General features: G+C 41.5%; 2 pseudogenes; one reads left to right on the top strand and one right to left on the bottom strand.

Moving 5' to 3' along the window:
* The first annotated feature begins 1,510 nt into the window (after nt 1–1,510).
* Nucleotides 1,511–7,636, top strand: LOC142440550 (growth/differentiation factor 9 pseudogene; annotated as a pseudogene).
* Nucleotides 7,637–13,418: 5,782 nt separating this feature from the next.
* LOC142440549 (glutathione peroxidase 1-like) lies at nt 13,419–26,518 on the bottom strand (annotated as a pseudogene).
* Between the last annotated feature and the right edge of the window lie 311 nt (nt 26,519–26,829).

Genomic DNA, 26,829 nt, shown 5'->3' with positions numbered 1-26,829 from the left:
TCAAGAAGGAAGAACATCCTTTGAAACTGACTGAGGTAGTATCTGTAAAACACTGCTTGATACTATTGAACTATGGAATGGTATGATACTTGGATTGGGTTCTAATAAAATGGTTTTGGGGAAAAACTAGAATTAGTAGTTTTTACATTGCATATATCAATATATTCAGGAATATATAGATAAACAGATAATAGACGTATATGTAGTTTACTTTTAAGTTAAGATTTTATTCATTTTAATTAATATGCATCTTCAGTGCCTGTGTTAGCCCGGAGATGACTAGAGAAACAAATCCAGTGACACTCATATGTGCGTATGAGAGAGCAAGCAAACATCCCAGCCCAGTCTAGATCAAGTCCATACGTTTGACACATGTCTGTGAGTCCCTCTTCAGACTCACACAACTACGTGCAATGGTGAAGAATGCAGAAAGATCACAGGCCATGTGGGGAGAGGTCAGACGCTTACAGACATCCTCTCCGAGGGCAGTTAGTCACCAGACTATATGGCAGGCCTCACTCCCTGCTACTGGGGACAATAAACTATTCCTCCCTGAGGTCTGCGACCAAGCGATCTCACCCTACCAATAATGATCTCTATCAGTTGAGTCAGGGAACAGGCCAAACTGGCTCTGTGACATCCAAAGTTAAGTTATCCGCCCATCTTATCACATGTATTGCATGTACGTCCCTAGACCACCCCCTCTCATTACTGTATTACCTATGGCACAACCCTTCCCTGTGATGTATGTACTCACCTGTAATTAGGGGGCTTGCATGTCCCCGGAGAATATAAAAAGTCTGGGCTAACATTAAAGATCGCTCTCTCGCTCCATGTGGACCATCGAGTGGGGCTGAGGTGAGCATGCTACTATGAATCGTATATGACTCCATTTATTTCAATACTTCATTTATATCTCTCATGCTCTCTATAACTTTACTATGATCTTTACTTGTTATCGCTGTACAATTGCACCTACCGGGCCCGTAATGATGTGTTAGGGGCTGGCTTCTCCTGACAAGGCCAGAGTGTACAAAGTCATGTGGAGCTAATGGTGGTGGTCAACGCACAACGATGGCAGCAACCAGGGTCCACCAGCAGGAAGAGGAAGTCAAAGAGAGAGGGGGAGGCTCCCGGGATGCTCCTTATGAGAAGACCATGTCCACAAGGAGGCACCATTATGCTGTGACCTGATTGACAGTTTGAACTCCACCTCTAAAAATCCTTGATATATCTTCTATATATCTTCAAGTTGATATGACTTTATGTAAAGTAACACAGTGTTCAAGCATAATTTTACTTCCAATATGAAATTGCATTACAATTCTGTAGATATAGATAGCTGCCATCCAATCAATTCTGACCCACACTAATCTTATGTTGCTTGGTCCTGTGTCATCTTCACACTCTCCAGATGTTTTGGCTATTGTGCCAATCTAGCTCACTGGAGTCTTTCTTCTGTTTGCTGACTCTCTTCCTCTCCAATGGATCTTACTTGATGATGTGCCCGATGCAAGTAAGTCAGACAGTGTTCTCTTGCTCCTCAGATGGGTCCACTGGCTAATATTTGGTAGCAGGTCACTAACTCTTTCTTCATCGACTCTTAGTCTGAACACTTTCTACCATGAGTGACTGTTGGTATTTGAAATACAAATGGCACAATAACCCAGCAGCACACATGTTACCACACTTTGACAAAATCAGGTGGTGAGATTTTTAGGTAGATGTTTGAAAATTGTGTTGTTATTAGTAGATGCTGTCTAGTTGGTTCCCACTCGTAGTAACCTGGGATACAACAGAAGAAACATGCCCTGCCTGCACCGTCTTCCCCATGGTTGCTATGCTTCAGCCTATTGTTGCAGACCCTGTGGCAATCCATCTCTTCATGTTTTCATTCCCCTTCCACTGTACACTTCAGTATGATGTTCTTCTCCAGGGACTCGTCCCTCCTGATAACTTGTCCAAAGTCCATGAAATAAGGTCTCAAAATGCTCACTTCTAAGGAGCATTATGAAGGCATCTTTACCAAACAGAGTTGGTTGTTCTTCTGATGGTCCACAGCACTTTCAATATTCCTCATCAGCACCGTAACTCACATGCATTGATCCTGCTTCCATCTTTCTTATTCAATATCAAACTTTCCCATTTTATGAGGTGATAGAAAATACCACGGCATAATTGGATAAGTCCCACCTTTTAAAATCCACCATGCAAACTTATCTAGATAATCAATAATGTACTTTTAGTTTTGAATTAATATTTTAAAGCCTTTTCTAGAAATTTGCTGATAGTTAATAAAATAATAGGTAATAAAATAATATATTTTAAATATTTATTATTTGAGCACTGTAGAATAATTTTTTTCTGGAAAACTTTTTTTTATTACATGAAGTTGGTATTTAGGATGAAAGCTTTTAAGTATATTTAAATCTTCTGTTACATATATTTTAAAATGTTATTAAATGAACAATACAGATAATTATTGACAAACATAAGCATATAAAGTGCAAAGCAATCTATATTAAAATTTAGAGTGATTATTTTAGACTGTAATAAGCAAGTCAATCTTCCATGAACTTAAATAAATTAATTTCTGAGGCTTCATTTCTAAATTTGTGAAAAATGAACAACCAAACATATTGTAATTATCTAATATGCTATGAAGTTAAGTTAATGAGGGTGTTTAAGCACTCGATAAGGTTTCTATTTAGGTGTAAACAGCACATTGAGTTATTGGCAGTACTTTATAAACAAAATTCAGACATACTTTATTACAGATGCTATATTTCCACTGTTCTAGTGGAAGCAATTGTTCATTGATAAAACTATGCAGTAAAAAATGAGCAAAAACATTTATTTGCATGGTTTGAATGTGCGTATATTTTTCAAAGATCAATATTGTATGGAATTATATCTAGGAAGGCTTAGAAAAGTTGAGAAAGAAAGTTTTTCTTATGTTTGTATAATTTATGATTAATTTCAGAGTACTTCTTAAGCCAATAGAGTAAAACGTGAAGCACCTTTTTGATTAGCTTTAATGTTTATCATCGTACAAACAGAAAGTTGGCAACATGGAGTTCTAGAAGCCACAGCTTTTGAAACAATCTTACAGCACACTTTATTGCACAGGGAAAATGATAGTGCTATAGTTTATTGTGCCAGCCTGGCCGATAAACACAAGTAGGATTAACTGAAGGGCAGAGGGATAAATGGCTCGGTGAGCCTCGCCTTGCTTGTTCTGTGCCTCAGTTTAAAGGGGTACACTACCTGTGGGATGCCTAGCCTGTGGACTGTGTCACTGTAAGGTGAGGTCCCATCAAGCCCACACGATTGGAATGTTCATCTGTGGAGCTGGGGACCGACAGTTGATGACAGTTGGGGACCTGCCTTGCTGTTTGCTGCCTGGATATATATAGCCCAGCTCTCTCTACAGAAGGGGACTGGCAACTGGCAGCTCTCAAGCCTTAAAGGACTGCTAGTGTCTCACTGCTCTATAATTTAACTGTTAATTTCTTGTATTATCTATCTGTATGTACTTTAACGGTTCATTTCTTGAATTATATATCTATCTTTATAAATATATTTATATATAATCACCAGCAATCTGGTTTGTCTCTCTAGAGAACCCTGTCTAATACAGATACTAAACCTTAAAGAAACTTTGTTGCACAGGGAAAATGATATTAAACCTTAAGTACACTTTGTTTCACAGGGAAAATAATACTAAAACTTAAAGGAACTCAGTGTCCACAAATAATTCAATTTTGTACTCTTGTACAAAATTTACTCATTTATATAGTCTATAGTCCAAAGGACTGCGCATGAAAATACTGGCCAAGGAAAATAGAGACACCCTCACCAAAATGAATGGACACAATAGCTACAAGAAGAGACTCACACATACCAAAAGTCACGACAATGAATCCTCACCAGACAAAATTCCATTCTGTGGTACATGAGTCATGTCCATAAGTACATGAGTGAGAGCCAACTGGAAGATAATTAACAAGCTGCTAATCATAACGTAGTAGTTTGAAACAACCAGCAAATCTGAGCGATTCTACTCCTAAGGCTTACATAGAAAGTAAATGTTTAGAAAAGAATGATGGCAACATATATACAAATATGCTTCATACAATTGATGTATAGATTGTTACAAGAGCTGTAAGAACCCCCAATGAGATGTTCTTTTAATTAAAAAAAAAAGTTGCAGTCTTGAAAATCAACAAGGGAAGGTCTACCCAGTCCTGATGGTAGTGAAATTTTTGGAGTGCTTTTACCATTTCTCAGAACCAGCTGTTTGGGAGGAAAACACTGGCTCCTTACCCAAAGAGAACTTCTACCTCTGGGGAGCATGATCTGTAGTTCGCTGTCATAAAAGACTAAGCAGATGACCACCGTCGTTTTGCTCCACCCAGAGCCTCTCACTTCTCATTGGCAAACACATGCTGACTCAGCTTTGCAGCCATGTTGGCAGGGGTGAACGAATGGATTCCAACCCCTGATGGCCTTATGCACAACAGAATTAGACACTTCCCAGTCTTTGCCAGTCTCACAATTGTCCCTATGTTCATTCCATTGTTGAAGCCACTGTATCAATCCATTGGCAGAATTTCTTAAAGATGCACACATAGGCCTTCGCTTAAGAATATATCTCAAGTCTTGTTTGGCTACAAATATTCTGGACCCTTTTTTCCAGCATGTCTGGTAATGAGCTTTTCTGTGTTGATTTTGCATTTGTTTTCATTTCTTTTGCAAATCTAGCTACGTGTCCACACACTCTATTATCAGCCACCTTAGCTCAGACTTTGAAATCCTAGAGGGTGTCTCAGAAGCTACCTCCTCCACACTGTTCTAGTGCGATTCTCAATGTAGCAACCCCAGCATCCTTGTTGGACTTCTTGAATGAATCTTCTACATTTTGGCACTCAAGATACATCCAATAGGACTTATAAAAGTAATCATTACATAATATAGGGCAATTTGGAGAGAAAACAAAACCAAAAAAATATGCAGAAAGGATAAAGACCAAGTACTTAAGATTACCAAATTGCCATAACTGAGTACAGAGTGTGATTTTACTAGAAGCAAAGACATTAGGCTGCTTTTGATTTTAGAGTCATTAATTTAAAACATACAAATTCACTTGCAGCATCCTTCCTCTCATAAGGTTACCAGAGGGAAAGTCGCATGCTTTTACAAAGCATTCTAAAATTCTATTTAAAGCAATGTCCAAAGTACCTGAGAAGAGGTCTTGCCATGTTTGCCTCTCGGGAGCATTCTGGCCATACTCCATCCAAGACAGATATGCTTATTCTTTTTGTAGTCCATGGTACTTTCAATATTCTATACCAACAGGATCAGATAATTCAACTGCGTCAATTTTTCTTCAGCCTTCCTTACTCAGTTTCCAAATTTGCATGCATATGGAGCAATGGAAAATACCATGGCTCAGGTCAGGTCAACATAGTATAGCAGACTGAGAAACAAGCGGCTGTAAATGTGTAGAGTCATGCTATAATCAGTCCCACTCATTGAATAATTAATGCAAAAAATTAATGCTTATACTTAGCGATCTAGAGTTTAATTAACAAGAGACACAGACACTGAACTTCAAGAGCTATGCTATTTTGATGTTTTGCAATAACATTACCTCCCAAAAGATGGCACTAAGAAACAACCGTTATATGACCTTCAAGTAAATAATAACTGACAGGGAAAAATAAATTGTCGAGCATCTGTAGCTTTATATTTAATTTATTTTCTTTCAGCTTTAAAGGTTTGTTTCTTAAGTCATCCAATACATTGGCATTTATAGGTTAATTTTTAAAAAAAATCAGTTTCCATTATAGCTTTTAAATGAGTAGAAACTTTTATCTGAATCTAAACTCACACATAACTTTATGATTATATGCTTCAGAAGATGATATTTTAAAGCTGATTTTTAAAAAATTCCTTTTTGGCATTGTGTAAGTATGTTCAGAATATACTGCATGAATTTTATATGTAATTCAAATTAATAATATAATTTTAATGAATATGTTATTGAAGCTGCATGTTCTAGAAACTGATGAACTGATTAATATTACTTAATAAATGGCATACCATAAGGGCATCTTTAAACTAATAGTAAAAAACAACCTATAAGTATTGGTGAACGTATGTTTAAATCAAACTACAAAAAAATGCTACCATTTGATATTTGGGGGCTTAAAATCAATCATACTTCACTTAGAAATCCAGGTTCTGTACTAATCAAGGTATAAATGCATGGATCATCATATGAAGAACAACAATAATCCCTTTTATTATAAATAAAGTTGAATTTGGAGAATGCAGTTTATGGACGTGGGTTTCTATATACTGAAATCCAGATTAGTGCAATTTCACCATCTCAAAGGGGCTTTCTATAGAAAGTAAAGGAAAATCTATAGACATGTGTTTCCCAAGAGTAACAGAGAAAGGAAAAATTCTGGGCATCCCTTGCCCAGAGTCTTCCAGCTCACCAGTCAGATACATCATCTTCAGTTAGATCAGCCGAATGAAAGCATGATCATAAACTGTTAGACTGAGTGAGAAGGTAAGGAGAGTCAGGAAGATGAGAACCATGGACTCTTCATGACAGGAAAGGATGATAAGAGCGAAGAACAAGGGCCTTCTAACTCCCAAAGGAATTTCTAATTTAAGAAGACTCTGGGACTGTCCGGGGCCCGGCACAAGCAAACTCCTGAGAACCAGGTGAGAGGTATCCTCTCGGTGGACCTGCGGTTTCACCTGGACAATGTCTCTGCTCACAAACACTTAAGTCAGTCCCGCGGTACACTTTCAACCACCCAGCTTCTCTGCCTGCTGCAGCTCACTGTGTGTACACTCTAGAGGCCAGCAAGACCGCCCTCAGAGCTCCACCTTCAACTCACAGTTTTAATTTAGAAAGAAGCCCAAACTGACCAAGATGGATGTCACTCCGTTCCTTCAACCTCCAGTCACCTCCAACAAGTGAAACATTGCATGTCTGTCATCTTTATGTGTGAGCAAGACAGGACAGCCCATTTAACACGTCTCTGCTGGTCCCCCATGGGTACCCCTGTACCTGAATGACCCGAGCGTTCATGCTTATCACAGGTGGTTTTCTCCCCACTCTCAGAGGAGCCTTGCAGAGGCCTGGCTGCATGTCCCGTGGGGACAGAGGCTGCTGAGTGTGGCCAGCTGCCTGTCCCCAACACCGCAGAGGGCAGGGAAGTGTCAGGTCAAAAATGTAGGAGCCCCTGCTTCCAGCTTCCCTCAATTTGAGTGAATACTTCAAACAGTTTCTGTTTTCCCCAAATGAGAGTGAGCTCCATGACTTTCGACTTAGCTTCAGTCAGTTCCAGTGGGACAACTGGATTGTGGCCCCTCACTGATACAACCCCCGGTCCTGTAAGGGGGACTGTCCTCATGCCGTGGGACATCACTATGGCTCCCAGTGCACAGCCTGATACAGAGCATCATCCATGAGAAACTGGACTCCTCTGTGAGCAGGCCAGCATGCGTGCCTGCCAATGACAGCCCCGTGAGTGTGCTAACGATTGATCCCGATGGCTCACTTGAGAATAAAGAATATGAAGACATCATAGCCACCAAGGACACCTGTCGTTAACACATGCTGCTCCAAAGTGAAGCCGCTTTGAGCTAAGAAAGGTGGGGTGCCTATCCAGCTTCACACAAGGACTCATGGAGCATCATATCTGTGGAGGATGCAGTGGGATGTGGGGTTAGACGGGGGCCTGCAGAGAGCAGTACCTCTGGGGGACAGCATTGTCAAAGGATGGCTTCACATGTTTTCACTGAGTCGGTTTTAGTCCCGAATGAAAATGAAAAGTCAGCATAGAGGAGAACTTTAAATGTCCCCCAACTTCCCCCGTTGGGGTGACTATTTTTCTTTCTCAGATGAGTCTTGTTTTTTGTTGAAAGGTTTTTTAAAAATGTAATTAGCACATCTCTTGGATAGAATTGTAGCTCTATGCAGAGAATTTGGAATGTGATACTCTTACTGAATGGAAGAAAAAATTCCTGTCTGTGGCATAAAAAAGAGAAAGAAAGAAAGAAAGAAAGAGGGAAAGAGAAAGAAAGAGAAAGAAAGAAAGAAAGAAAGAAAGAAAGAAAGAAAGAAAGAAAGAAAGAAAGAAAGAGAAAGGGTTCAGGTCCACTATCAAACCGTCTTAAATATTCCCTAATAATAGGATGTTAGAGTACAAGAGAAATTAATCTTATTGAAGGTCAGTTATGAAATGGAAAATATATAGACTCTAGAAGAGTGCACTAAAAGAACCAGTTCTTATCTTTAAATGTTCTTCTGGAGATTTGGCATAATTTAGCTCTCTCTGAACAGATAAATCCTAGGTCAATGTGATAAAGTTTTGTGCCATCTTGGTTGGGACAAAATTCCCCATGGTTTGGGAGTGAACATCTAGCAAGATCAACGACCTGACTCAATGCAATATAATGAAAAGTCAGTCAGTTGTAAACCTCCATAATAGTTTAAGATGCAGTTAGAATGTAACACCTTTACTCAAGGTACAACCCTGATACAAATCAAAGGAAGTTATCCTTGGGGATATCGCCTTTCCTCTTCCAATAAAATAACACTGTGGAAAAGCTTGCTTGGATTTTTGCTGGGTATAGATCCTGCATCTGACTCATCAACTACCATTTCTTTCTTTTGTTTCCTTGTCTTGCAAAATAGAACAGTTCAATAGGTTTTTAATCTTTTTAAAAAATTGAGCTAAAATTAACATATCATACAATTTAAAAGCTCAATCAAATTGTTAGGTCTCTCTCTCTTGGCTAGATTCCAACCTCAGTCCTTGGCTCCCTGCGAGAAAGATTTCACATCGAAGCCGCGCTCGTGATCCAAGTGAATTTAATGAGAGTTAAAAGAAGCTTCAGGTTTTACGTAGCACCCATAGGATTCCTTTGACCATGAGGCCTGGCAGAGACTGCTCCGGGTCATGCAAGGATCTCTCTCCCACCACGAAGACGACCAGACAAGCCAAGCCAAGACAAGCCCCTCTCCCTCTCGGTTCCTGCCTTTTCAAGGATTCCAGGGGGAGGCATGGTGAACGACCCCAGGTTGATCCCATTGGCTGAATTGCAATCACCTGGTCCAGGTGGGTTGCTCCAGGTGTAACACCTATCCGAGGCCACCGGCGGGAAAATCCAGCTTTGTCCTATGCTGGCTCTCCTGGGCATGTGTCAATGGACTTCCCAATCCCTGATGCTAGCTACCTAACAATATCAAAAATGTTGTAAAATCATTGTCACAATCAACTTTGGAACTTTTCCTTCCTTCTTGTACCCACTGATGTTGGCTCCCATTTCCCCCACCCTCCCCTTTCATACCCCCGGGAAATCATTATTACAGCTACTGTCTTCATAAATCCACTCGTCCTAGTTTCTCTATACAGGTAAACATGCAAAACTAGGACAAAGAGCAAACAGGGACCCAGCAACAATGACCATACAAAATAGGGAGACCAGGAAAGATGGTGTCCAGATAGATTTACCCACCTGGGGCTCCTGCTGCCAGACCAGAAAATTAAGGGCAAGGAGAATGAGTCTGGGAGGCCAAGTCCTAAAATTAGAATCAGGGTAGTAGGGTTTGGCCTAGACTCCTGCTTTTTTAAAAAATTTCACTCACAAAGGGAACTGAGAATGCACTGCAATGCTCTAGGTTCATTGTGCTGGGCTCATGGGTTCCTGACCCCAGCCCCTGCCAGAGCCCTAGTCCAACAGCAGCAGCTATTACACCAGGCTGTTGCCTAAAGGTGGTCATAATCCCAGACTGGAAGAGAGCCTGTGAAAGGTAGTCACAGAACCACACACCAGAATTCCCTGCACTGTTAGCTACCTTGTGCTCATAGCCTAGGGGGGTGGATAGCCATAGATTTGCAGCAATTGAAAAGACATCAGGAAATCTACCCGAGTCAGAATACAGTGTGACAGCACACAAGCGAGTAGCTATAGCTGGGGGCAGGGGGGAGGGGCAAACTCAGTTCCAGTTGTCCGAGAAGAAATCAACCTCTGTGATAAGCTAGATCTCTTCCCCTGGGGGTTCAGCATGACAGCCCTGAAATCAGGGCACCCCACAAGCCCAATATAAAAAAGAGAAAAAATATATTTTCTCTATAAAAACTGCAAGTCCAAGGCTCATTGTTGAACTCCGAGACAAAGCTGAAGAACATGTCCTTGAGCATACATTAACATCATAAGGGAGCCAGAGCTAAGGAGTGCCAGAAGTTAACTACAGAGCCCAGAGACTTTCATCATAACAAAGAGCTTCTGGAGCAAACTGCAGGCTCAGAATAATTCCACTGAGCCCAAATGGAGAGCCCATAGCTGGGGGACCAATTTAATTTTATTCAATTCAAGTTGACCAGGGAGGGGGGAAAAAACAAACTTCTCTGAGCTTCTTGGGGTTCCGCAGTCTTGACACAAGCTAGGACAACTCTACAAGTCCAGTGGGGAGAGCTTCTGTCCACCCTCAGTGGTCCCACACCCAGCTGGAGAGATCCTGCCTGTTTTTCCAGTCCCAAGGTCAGGTGATCAGGGCTCAGCTATCTCCTTACTTTTTATTGTATTTCTTCTCTCTTTATTCTCTCTGCTCTCTTTCCCACCACAGTTGGTCTTAGCAGGCCCAGTTTTTTCCCTTTTTCTTTCGTTTTCTTCTTTCCCTCTCTCTTCTTTCACATGCTACTGCTGGCGTCCCGGCCACTACCCTCCGCGTAGGGCAACTCCACTGAAACAGCAGGAGGAGCTCCAGCCTGCCCTCTGTGGGAGGGCTGCACATCACACAAGGCAGCCCTGCCAGCCCTCTCCAGCCCTCCACACTGCTGAGGAATCCTCCACCTGGCCTCCACGGTGATCTTGCCAACTAGGGCAATTCCGCCGAGTACTTGTGGTACCCTGCACCAAAAGGGCACATCCACTCATCACCTTGGGGCAGGGTTTAAACTCTCCAGCCCCATGTTCATGCAATCAGGAATCAGCTATCTCTCTACTCTTTATTTTTATTTCTTCTCTCTTTTCTACCACAGTCTCAGTGAGCATAGCTGTGTTTTTCTCTTTGTCTTTCTTTTCTTTATCTTCTTTATAATTTTGTTTGCTTCTTTTCTTTTTCTCTCCTCTTCCTCTCTTTCCTTTCACATACACTGTTGGCTTCCAGCCCCCCCTACCCTCTGCCTAGGGCAATTCCTTCCACCCAGTGAGGAGAGCCTTCCCTCTGTGGCAATGCATCACACGACATGACGCAGTGTTGCACATGGCATGGCATGGCACGATGCTCAGCTAGCTCTTTATCTATCTATTTATTTATTTTATTTTCTTCATTCCCTTTTTCTTCCTTTTGCCTCAGAGCAGACAATCCACAAAGAAGATCATATGGCTGGTCCCATTATGAGACATGACTTCCCTCACTGATCCATAACCCTACAGGGCACAACACTGGAGACACAGTGTGGAAATTGCACCTGATCTGATCCCACCACACCAACGCAAAACACTCTGTCTTGGTTTTGTGTATGTCATTATCTCCGTAGTTCTTTAAATAAGATAGGCTGGATGATCATTCTGGAGGTAAAAACAATGGGATCATCGGTTCCAGGGAGACATGGGAGAGGGGGAGGTAGTGGGAAAGGAAGTGGTGCTAACAAACCCAGGGAAAAGGGAACAACAAGTGATCCAAATTGGTGGTGAGGAGGGTGTAGGAGGTCTGTTAGGGCATGATAAAGGGTAATATACCCGAGAGGAATTACTGAAGCTCAAATGAAGGCTGAGCATGATAGTGGGACAAGACAAAAGTAAAAGTAAATAGAGGAAAGAGCTAGTGGGCAAAGGGCATTTATAGAGGTCTAAATAAAGGAATGCACATATGTAAATATATTTATATATGAGGATGGGGAAATCGATCTATGTTCATATATTTATAGGTTTAGTATTAAGGTAGCAGATGAACATTGGGCCTCCAATCAAGTACTCCCTCAATGTAAGAAGATTTTTTTCTTTTAAACTGGCATTCTATGATGCTCACCTTCCTGATACAATTGCTGAAGACAAAGCGGGTTCATAAGCAAATGTGGTGAAGGAAGCTGATGGTACCTGGATATCAAAAGATATAGCATCTGGGGTCTTAAAGATTTGAAGCTAAACAAGCGGCCATCCAGCTGAGAAGCAAAAAAGCCCACATGGAAGAAACACGCCAGCCTGTGTGATCACGAGGTGCCAAAAGGATCAGTTATCAGGCATCAAAGAGCAAAATATCATATCATTGTGTGCTCACTTCCCGTATATAATCACTAAAAAATGAGTACATAAACAAATGTGGTGAAGAAAGCTGATGGTGCCTGGCTATAAAAAGATATAGCATTTGGGGTCCTAAGGGCTTGAAGGTAAACAAGCAGCCAATTAGATGAGGATTATCAAAGCCCACATGGAAGAAGCACGCCAGCTTGTGTGATCACGAGATGTTGAAGGGATCAGGTATCAGGCATCAAATAACAAAAAATCATATCATTGTGAATGAGGAGAGTATGGAGTGGGGACTCAAAGCCTATCTGTAGGCAACTGGACATCTCCTTATGGAAGGGTCATGGGGAGGAGATGAGGCAGTCAGGGTGCAGTGTAGCAATGATGAAACATATAACTTACTTCCAGTTCCTAAATGCTTCCTTCCACCCCACCCCCATCATGATCCCAATTCTACCTTACAAATCTGGCTAGATCAGAGGATATACACTGGTACAGATAGGAACAGAAAACAGAGGGAATCCAGGACAGATGATCCCTTCAGGACCAGTGGTGAGAATGGCAATACTGGGATTGTGAAGGGAGGGTGGGGTGGCAAGGGGGAACCAATTACAGGGATCTATATAAAACCTCCTCCCTGGGGGTTGGACAACAGATAAGTGGGTGAAGGGAGACGTCGGACCGTGTAAGATATGACAAAATAATAATTTATAAATTATCTTGGGTTCATGAGGAGGTTGGAGCAAGGAGGGAGGGGAAAATGGGGAGATGCTGTCAAGGGCTTAAGTGGAGAGCAAATGTTTTGAGAATGATGAGGACAATGAATGTACAAATGTGATGTATGTATGGATTGTGATAAGAGTTGTATGAGCCCCCAATAAAATGTTTTTTAAAAAAGTCACCCAACAGCAGCGAAAATAGTGAGGGATTTCTTTTTTTTTTTTTTCCTTACACATGGAACAATTTTATTTGGTCTGGGAGGGGAGGCTGGGACGGGCAGGGCTAGTGGCCACCTGCGGGGGCTTTCCCGGACATCAGGTGTTCCTCCATTCCGGTTTAGAAGAAACACCCTTATTGATGAAGTCCCCACGCAAGGCCGGCAGCGTAGTGCCTGCCAGGCAGCCTGCGGGAGGTGCGCCCTAGGCACTGCGGGGTCCCTTGGAGAGCAGGGCCTGGAGGTCGGGCTGGAGGTCGATGGTGGGGAAGCGGCGGCTGTACCTGCGCACAGGCACACCATCGCGGCCCACCAAGAACTTCTCGAAGTTCCAGGAGATGTCGCTGAAGCACACAGGCGACCAGGTGATAAGCTTGGGGTTGGTCAGGAGAGAGGTGGCATCTTGGTTGGGCGCCGGCAGGGCCTCCCGGAGGAAGGCAAAGAGCAGGTGAGAATTGGCGCCGGTCACCTCGCACTTCTCAAACAGGCAGAAGTTGGGCTTGAACCTGCCGCCAGGTCGTATGTGCTTGAGGAAATTCAGAACCTCTTCATTCTTGGTGTTCTCCTGATGCCCAAACTGGTTGCACGGGAAACCTAGCACGACCAGGCCCCGGGGGCCGAGGCGCCGCTGCAGGTCGTTCATCTGGGTGTAGTCCCGGACCGTGGTGCCTCAGAGCAACGCCACGTTCTCGATGAGCAGCACCTTGCCCTGCAGCGAGGCCAGGCAGTGAGGGATTTCTTAGAAGAAAACTTTCCAAGCTTAATAAATGAAAATCAGGCAATGGTTTAGGTGACCTGGAGAACACCAACTAGTCTGAAGCCCAAGAAGAAGTCTCCAAGATACATAACGTATTAGTTACCTAATTTGTGTCAATTTAAGGATTTAGAGTGCAGGGGTAGAGTCTAGGCTGTCAAACTGGAGATAGCCAATGAGACTTCTGTGAGCATGGCCCTCTCCTGAGAATTCTGGTAAATCTGGTACTTCCCTCTTGGAGGCAGAAAACACATCTCTGCTACTCCTTGGGAGACATTGCAGAAGACAACCCACATGGACGCAACCAGACTTCAGAAGCCGGATTAGCCACCGAGAGACCCCTGCCAGCATTGAGATGCTTACAACACCACTGGACCCAAAGACTTTCTGCCCACTGGCTTATGATCATCCTGCATTTGGCTTCATTGCATGTGTTTCATGAGTCTGAAGAGGACTTTATAGATTGGTATTGGACATATGGGCTAATATCAGACTTATGGCCTTGGACTGGACTGGACTGGGATGTTTTCTCAATGTTCAATTCCTCTTGTATATAAACCTTTCCCTTATATACATGCGTGTCCATGGATTTGTTTCTCTAATCCACCCAGACTAACACGCATAGTAGTTAAATTATCCAACTATGAGGGAAGGATGATAATCATCAGAGGAGTTGGGAAAAACAAATAGTCACTTATAAAGGCACCCAAACAAGAATATGCTCAGACCTATCAGTGGACACGGTGAAGAAGAGTACGGATGGAGTAACATATTCCAAAAAGTGAAGGAAAATAACACAAAACCAAGAAGACTCTATTCTGCCCAATTATTTATTAAGATAGATGGAGAAGTAAGAGTCTCCCCAGACAAGGAAAAAGTTAAAGAATACGTAAAAAGAAACCCAGCCCTACAAAAGATCCTTGCTGACCCAGTATGGGCAGAATATCAACACTCACCAAGCAAAACCAAGTGAATATCACATAGAACAATTCCACTCAGAAGGTGACAAAGAGAAAACAGCCACTAAGATAGTATTAGCTCTATGGTGGAAAGAAGGCAAGAATGAATCATACACACACACACACACACACACAACACAAAATGATAATATAGGTAGGTAGGAAAACACCCCCCAAAAAAGGTACAAGATGGCATAACAGAGTTCACAGATGGTTGTAATAAACTGAATATCAATAGACTGAACTCAGTCATTAAAAGGCAGAGGCTGGAAGACTGGCTTGAAAAACATAACCTGTTGATCTACTGCCTACAGGAGACACATCTCAAGCTTACAGACAAAAATAGGCTGAGAATTGAAGGATGGAGAAAATATACCAAGCAAATAGCAATTAAAAAAAAGCAGGGGTAACAATCTTAATCTGTGAAAAAATTGATCTCAGTGTGTAGGCCATAACAAGAGACAAGGAGGGACACTATATAATGCTCAAGGGAACAGTAGACAAAGATATAAGGCCAAGAAAAGGCATCAACGGTATTCATCTGGGGAAGGAAGGGGCAAAAACTATTGTTATTTGCAGACGATATGATCTTAAATAAGAAAAAAACTGCCCACTAAGGAGGTGGGTAAAAGACCTGAACAGAAGTTTCACAAGGGCAGAAATTTGAATGGCCAATAAACATATGAGAAAATGTTCCCGATCTTTAGCCATAAGAGAAATGCAAATTAAAATTATGAGATACCAGCTAACATCCTCAAAGATAACCCAATTCAAAAAGTCAGAAAGTAACAAGTGTTGGAGGGGCTGTGGGGAGATAGAAACTCTTGTTCACTGCTAGTGGACCTGTAGGTATGTACAGCCATTATGCAAATAGATTTGACTTTATCTAAACAGATGGAAATCGAGCTATCATATGGCCCAGCAATTCTCTTACTGGGAATATACCCAGAAGAGGAAAGAAACAAACCACGGACAGACATCTGTGCTCCAATGTTCATCAAGGCACAGTTCACAATCACAAGGAGTTGGAAACAACCTAAATTTCCATCACCAGACGAATGGATCAAAAAATTGTCATACATACATACAATGGAGTACTACACATCCCTAAAACGCAGTGATGAACACATGAGGCACATTGTCTCATGGGAAGAACTGGAGGAAATCATGCTAAGCAGAGTAAGCCAAGCACAAAAGGACAAGTACAACATGGATCCACTGAGGTAAGCTTAAAAAATGGGGCATAGGAGAAAAGCTACTATATACATACACTCCTTCGGTGAGGTCCAGGTACTATGGCAGGGGCCAAATCCAATCCAGGGATACATACAGCAACCAACTAAATAGGAGGGGGAAGAAAGGAAAAAAGAAAGAAAGAGAGAGAGAGAGAGAGAGAGAGAGAGAGAGAGAGAGAGAGAGAGAGAGAGAGAGAGAGAGAGAGAGAGAGAGAGAGAAAGGAAGGAAGAAAGGAAGAAAGGAAGAAAGAAAGAAAGAAAGAAAGAAAGAAAGAAAGAAAGAAAGAAAGAAAGAAAGAAAGAAAGAAAGAAAGACATGGGTAGTGTGGGGAGCAGGGCACAAAACCACCCAAGGGAAGGGTATTGTTTATATCTCCACGGGAGAGGGAGAGAGAGCCCAGGCTTCAACCTGATGCACCAAGACATGAATATAACATAGCGACATGTACCAGGGAGCCAATAAAGAGGTCTGTGGGACCTGTTCCAATCTCCACTATGTGGTCCCCCACTCCCACCCCCCTAGATGAAAGCACTTCAGGGGACAGCACTGAAGCTACAACTTGGAGAGAGTGGCACATCTGATTAGAGTACACAGGAGAAAAGAAGAGGGATGAAGAGGGAGAGGCCCAACAAGCCCTGAGGACGATATTCTTGCTCAGCGAAGACAAAGCACAGAGAGGACCATAGGGCTGGCCCCACCACAAGACAAGACACTCCTCAGTGAACCACAACACCACAGGGGATAACACTGGAGACACAGTGTAGGAATTGTGCCAAATATGATCCCATTACACGGAAGTGAAACACTAAGGGCATGCAACAGAACAGCAAGGGGAACAATATGATGAAATCTCCTCCAGGGAATACCAAAAATAGACTTTGGAGACAGAGTGTGGCACCCCATCAGACTCTACAGGAAACACTTGTAAAAGCCAGCAAACAGACCTTGAACTATTTATAGGCTTTTCCATTTTTGTCAGTGGCTTTCTTCTTGTTGTTATTATGTTTTTGTTACTATTATTTTGTTGGTTTTGACTTCCTTTGTTGTTTTACTTGGCTTTGCCTGTTTTTTGTGTGTGTCCTTATTAATGTTTCTGCATGTCCATCTAGATAATATAGGTGGTATAAACAATTCAGAGACAAAAAGAATGAGACAGATGGTTCCAGGGGGATATGGGAGCAGGGGAGGTGGGAGAAAGGAAAGAGGGGGAGGAACCAACCTAGCGACTAGGGAGCAACAAGTGAACTAAAATAAATGGAAAGAAGGGCATAGGATGCCTAGTGGGGCTTGATCAAGGGTAATGTAGGAGTGAGGAATTCCTAAACCCAAATGAAGGCCAAATATGATGATGGGACAAGGGGAAAGTAAAAAGAAATAGAGGAAATAACCAGGACACAAAGGCCATTTAAAGAGGTCTAAATACAGGCATGTACATATGTAAATATATTTATATATAATGAGAGGGGAATAGATCTATGTACTTCTACCTATATGTTAAGAATTAAGGTTGCAGATGGACATCGGGCCTTGATTCAAGTATGCCCTCAACGCAAGAACACTTTGTTCTAATAATCTAGCATTCTGTGATGCTCACCTTCCTGACATGATCACTGAAGACAAAATGGGTGCATAAACAATTGTGGTAAAGAAAACTGATGGTGCCGGGCTATCAAAAGATATAGCATCTGGGGTCTTAAAGGTTTGAAGATAAACAAGCAGCCACCTAGCTGAGAAGCAACAAAGCTCACATGGAAGAAGCACACCAGCTATGTGATCATGAGGTGTAGATGGGATAAGTTATCAGGCATATAAGACCCAGAACAAAATCATACCCAATGTGAATGGGTGGAGAGCGACTTGGAGACCCAAAGCCCATCTGTAGACAATTGGACATCCCCTTACTGAAGGGTCACAAGGAAGAGATGAGGCAACCAGGGTGAAGTATAGCACCTATGAAACACATAACTTTCCTCTGCTTCTTTAATGCTTCCTCCCACCCCCCACACTGTCATGGCCTCAATTCTACCTTACAAATTGGATTAGACTAGAACATAGATACTGTTACAGATAGAGCCAGAAACACAGGGAATCCAGAATAGATAAATCCCTCAGTACCACCAATGAGAATAGAGATATTAGGAGGATAAGGGGAAGATAGGGGTAGAAAGTGAAAATTGATCACAAGGATCAACATATAATCCCTTTTCAAGGGGACGAACAACAGAAAAGTGGGTGAAGAGGACAATGTAAGTTATGAAAATAATGATCTTTAACTTATCAAGGGTTAATGTGGGAGGGCAGTTGGGGGAGAGAGGGAGAAAACGAGGAGTTGATATCAAGGGTTCAAGTAGCAAGAATATGCTTTGAAAATGATGATGTATATGTACAAACATTCTTGACACACTGGATGAATGTATGGATTGTGATATGAGATTTAAGAGCCCCAATAAAAACATTTAATTTAAAAAATGAAAATGGAGTAAACAAAAACAAAACAAAAAAAAACAGAGAGACCTCAATCTAGGAGATAGAAAATTTTAAATTTTAGAATAAATTCACATTGCTTCTAGAGGAAAACTGAATGACAAAGTGTTACATTTTAGCCTAAATACAATCCCTAAAATCCACATGCAATGCTTTCCTCTGATAATAGGGCTGTTTCTGTTTTTAGTCTATGAGCAGTAGGGATTCATTGGGAACTCAATCCACAAAGGGACAGTGAAAATAGATTTGGGGCTACCACTATCATCCAGATGTTTAGAATTTAGGCAATGGTACAATTCCCTCCTCTGGGTTTGCATCTTATTATTTATAATCCTTGGATCATACAGGCTGATATACATCTTCCATGTTGACTTAGCTGACTCCTCATTTGCATGGCTGCTTGATTTGAAACAGGTCTTGAAGACTCCTGATCCTGTTTTCCATGATAATAGAGCATCATCTGATTTCTTTGCCTCATTTTGCTATGACACTCATGTCTCTAGTGCTCTCTCCATGAGTATCGGCAGTCAAGTGATCAAAAGATGTATTGCATTGGGTAAATCCCTTTCTCCAGATCTCTTTAGAGTACTGAAAAGCAAGGATGTTACTTTGAGGACTAATGTGCACCTGATGCAAGCCATGGCATTTTCAGCTGCCTCATATGCATGTGAAAGTTGAGTATTTATTAAGGAAAAGCAAACAAGAATTGATGTTTTGAATTGTAGTGCTCAACTGCTAGAAGGAAAATTGATCTGTGTGGAACATGTGTGACTGGAGTGCTCCTTAAAGACAAAGATGAGGAGACTTTGTCTTAGATACTTTTTGCATGTTCTCAGGAGCTACCATTCCCTAGAGAAAGACATCATGTTTTATAAAGTAGAGGTGCAGCTAAAAAAAGGAAGGCTCTCAAGGAGATGAAGTGACATAATGGGTGCAAAATTGGCTCAAGCTTAGGAACAACTTCTAGGATGGTGCAGGGCTGGGCAATGTTTTGTTCTGTTCTGCATTCAATTGTTATAGGTTGGAATATACTTGATGGCACCTAAGAATAACAACAATGTAAGCAATCAGTGAATACAAAGCAATTCCACTCCAAGGTAAAACCCATCCTCTGAACAAATGGAAGAAACAAATTATCCAACTTCATATGAATAAAGATGAACAAAGAACTCGAAAGGAAGAACAGGTATGAGGCCTTGTACTACTGGATCTCGAAACCTATCACATAGTCTTGTGCTGGTATGTGGCAGATATATGGACCCATGGAACAGAATAGAAACATCAGCATTAAAGCATTTGCCTACAGGCAACTAATTTTTGACAAAGGATCAAGAAACATAACATTGGAAAGAGACTCTCTACAACATATGGTGATATAAAAACTGGAGCTACATCTGCAGAAGTATGAAAGAGGGCCAACACCTCAATCCAGCACAAATAAAGTCAAGGTGGATTAAAGACTTAAATGTAAACCCCAGGGACATAAGGATCATCTATGAGAAAATTGGGACAAAGTTATCCGTCCTTTCGCAGGGTATACACAGTTTACCAAATATAGTCAAGGAAGATCACACAGTGAAGACGAAATAGATGGCTGGGACTTATTAAAAATAAAACACTTGTTGTTGTTGTTAAGTGCCACCAAGCTGCCTCCAACCCATAGAGAGCCTATGTGCAACAGAACTAAACACTGCATGGTCCTGTGCCATCCTCACAATTGTTCCTGTGCCCGAGGCTCTTAATGCAGCCACTGTTTAATGCAGCCACTGTGAAAATCGATCTCATTATGGTCTTCCTCTTTTTCACGGCCCTTCCACTTTACCAAACATGATGTCCTTCTCAAGAGATTGGTCTCTCCTGACGATATTTCCAAAGTATGTAAGATGAAGCCTTGCCATCTTGCCTCTAAGGAGCACCTGGTTTTAGTTCTGCCAGTACAGAATAGAGAGTGTTTTATCCTTTGAGCAGTCCATGGCACTTTCAATATTCTTCCCCAGCACCACAATCCAAATGCATGCATTCCCCTACAGTCTTCCTTATTGAAGGTCCAACTTTCACATGTATATGATGTAATGGAGAATCCCATGGCTTGAGTCAGGCACAATTTAGTCCTCAAATTAACATTCTTGCTCTACAATACTCTAAAGAGATCTTGTTCAGAATACGCCCCCCCGCCCCCCGGTGCAATGCATTGTTTGATATCTTAACTACTGATTCTATGAGCATTGTTTGTGGATCCAAGCAAGATGAAATTCTTGGCAACTTCAAACTTTTTTCTTTTCATCATAATGTTACCTATTGGCCCACTCGTGAGGATCTTGAACTTCTTTACACTAGGTTGTAATCCATACTGATGGTTACAATCCTCGATCTTCATTAGAAAATACTTCAAGTCCTCTGCATTTCCCCAAAGCAGGATTGTGTATGAGAGGCTGTCAATAAGCTTTCCTCCATTCCTGATGTTGCACTTTTCTTCATATAATACAAGTTCTCGTGGTTTTGCTCAAAATATAGATTGAACAAATATTGTCAGTGAGAGGATCCAGCCCTGTCACATACCTTTCCTGATTTTAAACCTTGAAGTATTCCTTTGTTCTGTTTGCAGAACTGTTTCTTATACACATACAGTCTCTGAATGAGCACAAGGAAGAGTTTTGTGCAAACTTTTTTTTGATATTCTCTGCTTTCAGCCAAGAATTATCTGACATCAGCAATGATATTCCTTTTTCCAAGACCAGATCTGAACTTGGCCTTAACCTTTGGAAGCTCTTTGTGAATATACGGCTGCAACCTTTGTTAGATAATCTTCAGCAACATTTTATTTGCATGTAAGATCAATAATACAGTTTTCTAATTTGAGCATTCTGTTGGGTCACCTTTCTTTGGAATGGGTACAAATATGTATCTCTTCCAGTCAGTTTGCCCAGTAACTATCTTTCAAATTTTCTGGCATTGACCAGTGAGTGCTTCCGGTTTTCCATTTAGTATCTCAAAACAAGTCAATTGATATTCCATCAATTCCTGAGCCTTGTTTTTGGATAATGCTTGAACATGTTTTGGAGAGGGCAGCTTGAACTTCTTCCTTCAGCACTTTTTGTTCTTGCTCATATGCTACCTATTGACATGGTTGTATGTCAGATAGTTCTTTTTGGCACAGTAACTGAGTATTCTTTCCGTCTTCTTTGATGCTTCATGTATCATTCAATATTTTCGCATATAACCTTTCAATATTGCAACTCAAGGCATGAATTTTTTCTTTAGTTCTTTCAGTTAAAAATACGCTGATGTGTTCTTCCTCTTTGGTTTTCTAGTTCTAGGTCTTTGCATATTTCATTTTAATATTTTACGTTTTCTTCTCGATATGACCTTTGAAACTTTCTTTTTAGCTCTTTGGCTTCATTATTTCTTCTGTTTATTGCAGTCACTCTATGGTTAAGAACAAGTATTGGCATCCCTTCTGACATCCCCTTTAGTCTTTTCATTTCTATGTTTTTAATGATCTTTTTACTTTCTTCATGAATGAGGTTCTTGATGTCTTTACACAGCTCATTAGTCTTCTGTGATTAGTTTTCAATGTATCAAATGTCCTTTTGAGATATTCTTGAAGTTCAGGTTGATAGACTTAAGGTCACATTTTGGCTTTTGTGGACTTGCTTTTATTTTCTTCAGCTTTAACCTGAATCTGCATATGAGCAATGGTGGTCTGTTCCACAGAAAGCAGCTGGAGTGGTTTTAGCTGCTGATGTTCAAATGTTTCATTGTCTCTTCCAACAGATATGGCCAACTTGATTTCTGTGTATTCTACCTGGAGAAGTCCATGTGTATGAATCACCTTTTGTGGTGTTGAAAAATGGCATTTGATATGAACAAGTTGTTGGTGTTGCAAATTCTATCATTCAATCCCAAACTCCGTGTCTATTACCAACACATATTTTCCAAATACTATTTGTCCTCTTTGTTTCTAACTTTTGCATTCCATTCATCAATAATTATCAATGTGTGTTTGCTTAATTTCCAGCTGAAGATGGTGGTATAATTCTTCAACTTCTTCATTACTAGTTTTTGTGGTTGGTGCATAAATTTGCAATATAGTTGTATTGATTGGATTTCCTTGAAGGCAGATTGATATAATCCTATCACAGACAGCATTGTACTCTTCTAGACTAATTTTGCAATGTCTGTTCTGTCAGTGACTGTAATGCCATTCTCCTTGATGGTGTCATTCCTGGTGCAGCAAATCACACAAATTTATTGTTCAAAATAGCCAATCCAGTCTGTTTCAGTTTGCCAAGGCCTAGAAATTTGATATTTATACATTGTTTCATTTTGATGATGTTCAATTTTCCTAGAGTCATACTTGGAACATTCCAAATTCTGATTAGTAGCAGATTTTTGCAGCTATTTTTATCTTACCTTTAGTTGTGCCCCATCAACAAATGGAAATCCCAATGGATCCATTTCCATAGGATTTATCCTATTCAAGTCACCATGGCTGTCTCCATTCTGAGAAAGTAGCTCCTTTTGATCACATTTTGAGTTCCATGTGACTCTAGAGGTCCACCTTCTGTTACTATATCCAACAATATTCCATTTCCACTCACTAGGTTTTCAGAATTTGACAGTGTTTCAAAGTTATGCACAAAGTTTTCAGTGATTACTTCCTGGGAAGTGGGAAACTGAGTATTCTTAGTCTGGAAGCTCTGCTGAAATCTGATCACTTTGGGTGACTCTGTTGGAATTTGAAAGCAACACAGAAGCCAGTACAGGACAACAAACTGAGAGACAATAGTGGATTTCTTTAGGTTGTATAAACATTTACTATGTTAAGTATTCCTATCTATGACCATGGAATACTCTTCCATTTGTCTAAACAATATTTTGATTCCTTTTAATACTGTTCTGTAATTTTCTTTATAGAGGCCTTATATTTCTTTGATTAAATTTATTCCTTATTATTTAATCTTTTGTGGCTATTGTAAATTATATTGTTTTCTTGATGTCTTTTTCAGAGTTCCTTTTGTTGGTAAACAGGAATCTGATTGATTTCTGTTTATTATTAAAGAAAAGGTGTGTTTATTCAATCAATTAATGAACATTTATTGAATATGCTCATGTGCTAAATGCTCTATTGAACATTGGGGATGCAAATTGTTCTTAACATAGTTTCCATACTCAAAGAATACAACTTATGTTCTAGAAAGGAATGACTACAATGGAATGAAAAATTAAAACATATTATTTACATCATGTGTTGGAGGTATCCATCAAGTGACTAATGTGGCAACGCACAAAGTAAGAAGCAGGAGTTTTTTGGTTGAAATGACAACATGTAATTGGAAGAGCATTCTGGAAAGAAGAGTTGCCAATGAGAAGGCCAGGAGATGGGATGATGGCGCCGGGAGTTACTCTAAGTAGCTTGGTATGCTTGCAGCTAAGGGATGAAAGATGAAGTTGGAGTGATAAGCGGGGTCCAGATCACGAAAGGCGTGTCTCTTCAGTTGTTTGTTTTGTTACAACTCACTTTGTTCCAGAAGAGATTTCAGATGCCTTGACAGGCCACGAATATCCTCATCAACATGTGGAGCGCTGCTTAAGAGGTTGGCACGCCTCAAGAGGTGTACGGCTCTATCTGATTTGTATTTTAGAAAGATGAACCTGTCTTTTTTTTAAAAAGCCCTCATCATTCTCAAAATTCACCTTCCACTTGGGTTCCTGGAATCAGCTCCTCATTTTCCTTTTTTCCCTCCCCCTCCCTCCCCACTCCCCCCTCTCTCATGAACGCTTAATAATTTATAAATTGTTATTTTATCTTATCTTACACTGTCCGGTGTCTCCCTTTACCCAATTTCCTGCTGCCCATCCCCCAGAGAGGAGACCATGTGTAGATTCCTGAGACTGGTCCCCCCTTTCTACACCCCCTTCCCTCCCAGAATCGCCACTCTCACCATTGGTCCTGAGGGGTTCATCTGTCCTAGATTTCCTGTGTTTCCAGATCCCAACTCTACCGCTGTGATTCCTCCGGTCTAACTAGGTTTGCAAGGTAGAATTGGATCATGACAGTTTGAGGGGAGGAAGCGTTAGGGAAGGGGGAGACGTCAGACAGTGTAATATATGACAAATAATAATAATATATGAATGATGAAGGGTTCAGAGGGTGCGGGGGTGGGAAGGGAGGGGGAAAATGAGCAGCAGATATTAAGGGTTCAAGTAGAAGGCAAATGTTTTGAGAATGATGATGGCAACAAATGTACATATGTTCTTGATACAATGGATGTATGAATGGATTGTGATAAGAATTGTACAAGCCAACAATAAAATGATTTTTTAAAAAAGAACTAGAGGAAGGTTGGGAGTTTCATTATTGCTACACTAAACCCGAGGGACTCATCTCCTACCCACTACTCCTCTGCAAAGGATGTCCAGTTGTCTATAGATGTGCATTGGGTCCCCATCATGCACTCCCCTCATTCATGATGATATGATATTTTTTTTCTCCCCTGCCTTTGGTGCTTGAAACCTGGTCCCCTCGGTATGCTGCTTCCATGTGGACTTTGTTGCTTCTGGGCTAGATGGCCGCTTGTTTACTTTCAAGCTTTTAAGTCCCCAGACGCTATATCTCTCAATAGCAGGGAACCATCAGCCGTCTTCACCACACTTACATATGCACACATTCGTCTTCAGCTTTTATGTGGGGAAGGTGATCACTCAATGATGGTTTTTGTTCTTTGGTGTCTGCTACCTGATGCCTTCAACACCTCGTGTTCACGTAGGCTTGTGTGCTTCTTCTCTGTGGGCTTTGTTGCTTCGGAGCTAGATGGCTGCTTGTTTGCCTTCAAGTCTTTAAGACACCAGACACTATATCTTTTGATAGCCGGGCACCATCAGCTTTCTTCACCACGTTTGCTTATGCACATGTCCGTCTTCAGAGATCATGTCGAGAAGGTGGGTATCATGGAATGAACATTTAGCTGAGCATGGAGCTCTTGTATTGAGGGAATGTGCATGAGGACCCCCAATTTCCACCTGCTACCCTACTACTGAACCTATTAATATATGCATATAGGTCTATTTCCCCCATAATCATAAATATATTTACATATGTACCTGTCTGTATTTAGGCTTCTATGTATGCCCTTTGCCTCCTACTCCTTTCCTCTATTTCCTTATACTTTCCTCCTGTCCCTCTACCATGCTCAGCCTTCATTCTGGTTTCAGCAATTCCTCTCATTTACCTTTCCCTTGGTCACTCCCTACCAGTCCTCCCATCCCCTCCCTCCACTGGTTTTGAACTACTCGTTGTTCCCTTGTCCCTGGGTTGGCCAACACCTCCTCCCTTCCCCTACCTCCCACACTCTCATGTCCCTTCGGGACCGTTGGTCCCGTTATTTTCTTCTCACCTTGTTTGTCCAGCCTATCTTATCTAGGTGGACCTGCAGATATAGTAATATGTGCATAAAAATGTGGATGGCTTTGACAGCACCAAAGTGGCACATAAGAACATGGCATGAATGGCAGAAACACTGACAAGCTAACAAACAAAAAGTCACTGACATACAAAATTTAAAATAAGAGAAAAAAGAAAAAACAAAACAAAAAGACAGCCAAAAAAAAAAAAAAGCCTGTTAGTATTTTAAGGTCTGTGTATTGACCTTTAGGAATGTTTTCCGGACGAGTCTGATAGAATGCCACATCACAGCCCCAAAGTTCATCCTTTATACTCCCTCAGGACCTCCTTGCTCTGCTTACCCCGCCCCTCCATTGTATGCCCCAGTGTTTTGCCTCAGTGTGGTGGGGTCAGTTCAGTTGCACACCCAGCACGGTGTCTCCCATGCTGTCCTGTGTAGGGCCATAGGTCAGTGCAGGATGCCGCATGTCGCCGTGGGGCTGGCTATATGGTCCTCTCTGTACATTGGGCCCTCTGAGCTGGGCTATTGTCCTCTGAGCTTTGTGGGCCCAGGTGTGCTCTGCTGTGTTCTTCCTCCTTCCTTTGCTTCAGCTTCCTTATGGGTGTGGTGTGGTGTCAGTTCCCTTCCCACACCAGGTGATCTATTTTAATTTTCTGTGGTACTCTTTTCGATGGTGGGGGTCGGGCAAATTCTGGTTTGGGCCAGCATATGGTCCAGTCACTCTGTGGATTCCTCCACGTGTTACGTTGCCCTCCTGGTTTGGCGTGTCATGGTAGG

The sequence above is a fragment of the Tenrec ecaudatus genome, chromosome 2 (genome assembly GCF_050624435.1).
Source record: "Tenrec ecaudatus isolate mTenEca1 chromosome 2, mTenEca1.hap1, whole genome shotgun sequence".
NCBI classification, from domain to species: Eukaryota; Metazoa; Chordata; class Mammalia; order Afrosoricida; family Tenrecidae; genus Tenrec; species Tenrec ecaudatus.
Note: the sequence above shows the minus strand (reverse complement) of the source record. Positions and strands in the feature narration are given on the sequence as shown.